The sequence below is a fragment of the Nicotiana tomentosiformis genome, chromosome 11, assembly GCF_000390325.3.
Source record: "Nicotiana tomentosiformis chromosome 11, ASM39032v3, whole genome shotgun sequence".
Classification (NCBI taxonomy): domain Eukaryota; kingdom Viridiplantae; phylum Streptophyta; class Magnoliopsida; order Solanales; family Solanaceae; genus Nicotiana; species Nicotiana tomentosiformis.
The window spans coordinates 64,829,859-64,836,025 of record NC_090822.1 but is presented as its reverse complement, the minus strand read 5'-3'; the positions used below and the strand labels follow the sequence as shown (position 1 = coordinate 64,836,025).

The window sequence follows — 6,167 nt, the reverse complement described above, 5'->3', positions numbered from 1 at the left end:
TATTCCTTTCATTAATTGTATAATTACTTTTAACAACTAAAATTCTCTTCGTTAATAGTCATTTATCTGTTTGAGAAACCTGTTGTTAAAGGGTTTTAGTGACCACATTTTTCTTCGCTAATATGAAAATGTAATAAATATAATTAAGAAAATTTAAATTACATGAATATATAGTAATAATTGTTTATATGCTTTCATACACGCTCAACAACGTTGGAAAATAAACCAAATACTTGGTATCTTGTTAATACAAAGAAAGAAAGTATCATATTTACCAAAAATCAATCCAAATCGTAACAAACTCATCTTACTAAATGAAAAATAAAAATCGCAAACCCAGTTAGGAGACATCTGGAAGCATAAAGTGAGGTGAGTTAAGCATCATTTTTAACAATTCCTATAAAGAAAAAAAGTAAAATTGCAGCATATATATGTACATAAGACAGTGTCTTTAAACCATAGCCGACGAACCAAAAACCTATTGTACTTCAACTTGCTCTACACTTTCTTCAAGGATAGGTTCTTCGGACTTCAAATTTTTGATCTGTTAAAATAATAAATTTATGTCAGTTTAGTAACAAAGAATAAATAACTAAAGAAGAAAATGAACACTTTAAAGGGAAAATGAACAGATAACACCTTAAATGGTGAGTAAACTTTTTTGAATAAACTATAACAAGAGGTTAATTGTCGCTCGATTACAAAGATTACTAGCAGTAACATGCAAAGAGATAAAGAAATTACAGTGGAGGTTGGGACAGGTAGTGATGATCGATTTCAAGGGGATTTGAGGCAACTGTTGGATGCAAAAAAGTTGCAGAAGATTGCTGATGAAAGAGGCTTGGAATCAACTGAAATTAATGGTAAAACTACACATACAGCTGCTGCTACTGGGATTGCCATAGTCCCTATTGAAGCAGCCGTAGGTAGGGATTCTCAGGAGTTAGACAGGTGAGGTGCAGGCTGCTAAAAACTCTAAGGTTGATCGAGGTGCTAATTCAACAGCTACAGGAGTTGGCCAAAGTACTAATGGTCAAGGACAAATCAATGAATAATAGGTCACATGTTTGAGGGAGCAAGGAGTAGGGTACGTGAAACTGATGAGCATGTGATCAAGAATGCGGAGCAGACTGCCTTAGCTGGTGCTTCATTCACTAAAGGGGCTGATGCCTCAACTGTTGGAAAATCTAAACCTCCAGCTGATGTTCCTGCTACTACAGCCTTGGCAGGGCTTTACACAAGGCCGTGAATTAAGCTTTACAAACTAATACTAAGGTGGATGGGATTGGTGATCAAGTTAATACACTTACCAAATCAGTCGGGGTGCAGACTAATTTTCAGGAAGTTAGTGAGAAAGAGAGAACTGGGGTGCTCAAAACTGGAAAGCAGGTGCCCACGACTCAAGAGGCATCTGTTGCAGTGCACATAGAGGCAAATGATGCTTTAAAATCTGGTGTTCAATGTGTGCAGCAGTCTAAGGGAGGAGACTGGACAATGATAAATCGAGCACACCTATCACCTAGCAAAAAGAATGCACCAAAAGTCCCAAAAATCAGAGCACTGCTGCACAAAACATCAGCTGTTCTAATGCTTTTGATACACCAGGTATGAAGGAGAAGAAAGTTGGGATACGTGAACCTAATGTTACACCAATTCAAAATATAGGAGCTGCTGATGCGCAAACTGGACGACAATCAAAAGGGCGATATTGGACAGTGGTGACTCGAAATCATACATCACCTAATAAAAACAAGGCATCAGGTCATAAAAACCAGCCTCTTGGAGCAATTTCTGCAGGTACTCGATGTGATGGTGTAAAGAACGTTAGCTGCTCTAATTCTTTTGAACTGTTGCATAATGAGAATGAACAAGGTTAGCTACTCTGTACGTAGTATTTGTTTCAGTCAGTCCAAGGTTTGAATCTAGACTGCTAATGGAGAGAGTTATTCAAATCTTAATCGACATAGTTGAAGTTAAAAAGAGAAAGAAGATAACTTAGAAAGGTTCAAGGTTGATGTTTATAAGTCGACATATTTGAAGTTAAAAAGATATAGAATAGAACGCAGAGACGAGCAATTTTCATAATATGGTTTTAGAGAGCACTAAAATCAGGCATCAAATGATACTAAGTTATCAAATGGACACTGTCCACTATATCTAACAAAACACTAAAAAATAAATGACATAAGAAATCGATGATTTATTTTTAATCACAACGAACACATCGAACTCGGTTTAGTAAGATATTGTCCAGATTTCAGAATTAATTTAAATATTCTATTTATCTTAGTTAGGAATGGAACCCTAGACATTAGCTTAATTTTTGCAGTTTTCAATTTTAATGTGCTATGCAACAAAAAAATAACTATAAAATCGACTTTGTCTAAAACAACACAGAAAGGGGCTGATCCATATCAATGCCAACTGGACCGTGCTCATTCTTACATACTGATCTTTTGCACTACAATGAAATTGAAAACAGAGACATACTACCAAATAACTTAGCCAATTCTCATACCCCATACCTCTGATCAAATTTGTATAGTTTAAAACAAGAAACAAGTTTCACAAAAAATTTCCATTCAAACAGGCCATCGTATATAAAAGGGATGAGAGGCCAAGATTGAAAATCAACAATGGATCAGATTGAAATAAGCAATTAACCAACAGACCTCGCCGTAGAACCAGACAATATATAGATAGAAATAATTTTTGTATTTTGTGTCATTCTTTCACTAAAGTGAACACCAACATCCATATACATATATACAAGTGTGATCATAACCCTATAGTTATACAACAGCTAAAAATTATCAACTTTAATTTTAGGAGGACCGATATTTCGACAATTAGACTTGGCACTCAGTGAAACTGATAGTACGAAATTGACATTCAGAATAAATTGTTAGAGAAAAATAATTTAATCGTGACAGGAGATATAACAGTTGCTCGTTCAAAACAAATATCGCTCAACAGATGGGGAGTCAAATCACAATCGATGCTCTGGCCTCTCTCATCCATGATTCTAGTTCAGATGCCTTTTCTAGCGAAATTATTAATCAATTCGCATAGAAAGGGGTAAAATTTTGAACCTTACCTTGATGAGAAGAAACTCGAAGATGAGCAGTTGTTGTCAATGGAGGTGACGAGCAACTTCGTTCTTTAATTCGCTGAATTTTACGATTAGAGCAATTTCTCTAATTATTTGAATTCGTCGTATAACAGTTCTCTAATCCTTTCAAAACAGAGGTTTTACGAACTGTTACTCGGTTAGAGAAGTGGGTTTTTCCCTTTTTTTTTTTTGGAGGGGGGATGGGATTTGGCGGAGAGTTGGAAAAAAAGAAAGGGAAAAGTTAGCGCCATTTTTTCATTAATAATTATTTAACGACGGGTTGTGTTATATTTTAACGGTCAAATACTATCCCCTCGTTAATATTGAGCAACAATTAGTTTCAACGACTGAAAAAAAATTTGGTTGTTATAAATACACTTATAACGACCGGATTTATGTTCCTTCGTTATGAAATGGTCGTTAAAAATCAAATTTCTTGTAGTGGTTAGTGCAGTACTCATGTCCCAATTAATGAATCCTTCTTGCCTCTAGCAAAAATTAAAAAGATAAAAAATTTAAAAGTTAAAGTGTTCCTGTGGGTTTGTGATATTGAGTCATGACGAATTTGTTGTGTGACCGTATATAAATATTTTGATATTTAGAAGTGCAATAGTCTCCCGTTCAGTAGCAAGCAGAAAACTTTCTGGAATATAGAGAGGTTCTTACTTCTCTTTGGTGTCCTAAAGAATCTGTTGAGACTATGTCAAAGTTGAAGGATATCAATATTTTTATGCTTTGTCTCTGTATATTATGTCGGAATGAAAACAATATATATACCTTTCATGTGAAAGTGTTTCACGGATTTCTCCCTCGCAAGAATGTTTGTTCCCCTAGGAGAATCTGGAAGTGTCAAGCAAATAGCATGGTATGAGTTCTGTTGAGCACGAGTGGCGGACCAATGTCTTAACTTTTTAGGATCATGAGATGAGCTACGAGGAATCTTCTTTCACCATTATAAGATTTTTCTTGTAATAGCTTTAAATTTTTGCAGTTGGACAAGAGTTAGACTTAACATAGTACCGGTATAACCTAGTTTAGTAATGGGAAGTCCATTCAGATTAATGTGGCAATAGTAATTTTACGAACTTACTGTTATACTTCCTATCATGTAACATAATTTAATTGTTTCTTTAAATATAAAAATGTACATTTTTTTATATGGACTAATAAGAAAATTTATGAACGGAGGGACCAATTGCTAAAGTTATGTGAAAATAACCCTAATCACTCGAGTGCTTATGTTATTTACATGGATTTTGTCCTAACAAGAATGTTAAAAAAAACCCAGTTCATTCAGGTGCCTTGGACTAAGAATTTGGAAGTGACAAGCAAAGTGCCTGGCGTAAGGGCTCTTGTTGAGAATGGGTATCAGGCCAATGTTCCCCACAAATTTTAACTTGTCAAACATGAGCCACAAAAGGTATGTCATGGGCTGCTTTCCATCATCGACTCATGACCCCTTGGACGCGCCCCGTGGCGTCCCGGCAAGCCTCCCAACGCCTAGCGCCACGGTCGGCCCCGTGGTCTCGGCAGCGCCAAGTGACAAGCGAGCATGCGCCTCTGTCGCCCCACCGATAATCAATGCCAGCGCCCAGCGGCTGGCCAATGCCATCAGCGCCGCGTGCACCGACAATGCCGCGCGCCCAAATCATCATGTTGCCATCAGCGCCGCACACCCAGACAGTGCCCCGCGCGCAGACCCAATGCCAAGCGCCAGCGCCCAGCCGCTGGCAGATCCAAATAGTGCCGCGCGCGCCCACAGCAATGCGCGCGCAGACCCTGCTGCTCAAGACAAAGTTGCTGCCATCGGACTTGCTTCCATAGAAGACTAAGTCCTTTTCATTGTAATTATAGAGTAGTTTTACTTCATTCATTTTCAGTGTGCTTCTACAGCTTTCTTAGGTCAACTCATGTAACTTTGGTTTATTTTTTTTAAGCATTATTAAGGGGGACCAAAGCATTCAAACATTCAAGCATTCAAACAATTCTCTGTACTGGTGTCTCTCTCCCGATACCGCATAGCATCTTGTAATAGCTTTCATCATCATCATCAATACAATCATCAGCTTTCATCATCAGTTGCTCATTTTCCGCTGCTCAATTGCTCACGACATTGGTTTTCCCGTACGGCACTGACAATCTAGTCTAGCGTACGGCGAGAACCTCAGTTGATGCATAGCAACCGCACTGACATCGGTTGCTTAGCCTTACGTCGCCCTTCCAAGAAACATCAGGAAGGCGCCGCGTAACCGTTGGTATGAAAAATAATCTACAAGGAATCTTCTTTTACCTTTAGGAGATTTTTCTTGTCCCAGTCTCTTATTTGTGCAACTAAAACAACAAAATAACTTTTTTGACTTTAGCTTAGACTGGTAACCTAGGATGCCTACAAGAGGGACTCTTTAATTTATCCTATACCACATGCATTTGGAGAGATTATGAAAGGAGACTTTTATCACGCTCATGAAAGTTGATGTCAAAAAGTGGCTAGAGATGGCAATGAGGAGATGCGGCGGGGCGAATTTAAACCTAGGCGGATTTAAACCTATGCGGGCCGGGCAGGCTTGTCTGTACGGGGCATGTTGAGTTTTTTGAAAAGAAAAAAATGCTAGTTGCGAGGCAGGTGCAGGTCAGTTTTTTAAAAGCTGCTTATAATTGAGAAAACATATCATGATGACAATACTAGTGCTTCCCAAATTTGAAAACTGAAACCCACCAATTATGCAGCCCTTTGGTGTAATGACGGTGCTCAAATCTTATATTAATATTTTTTTAATCTATTTATTAGATTTTACTGAACAGTATATTCTGGATTTTCTTGGATTTGTTTAGTTAAATTTGATTATTTTTTACATGCAACTTATTTACAACTTGTATACAATTTCGTTAGTTGAATATATTTTATAAATTATTTGTGCACCCAATATACAAAATATATATAATTTATTTATGTCTTTTTCTTCGAGTTTCAACTGAAATTTCAACCAAAATCAACTTGAATCTTCTCAAAATTTCCTCAAAATTGAGATATAAACTCCAAAGGATATTCTAAATC

General features: G+C 37.2%; 1 long non-coding RNA gene across 1 annotated transcript; it reads right to left on the bottom strand.

The window, feature by feature from the left end:
• Positions 1-221: 221 nt before the first annotated feature.
• Positions 222-3,319, bottom strand: LOC117277530 (uncharacterized). The gene is made up of 2 exons (XR_004507829.2): positions 3,098-3,319; positions 222-544 (listed from the first exon to the last, which is right to left on the bottom strand). It is a non-coding gene; the product is annotated as an uncharacterized lncRNA (long non-coding RNA).
• Between the last annotated feature and the right edge of the window lie 2,848 nt (positions 3,320-6,167).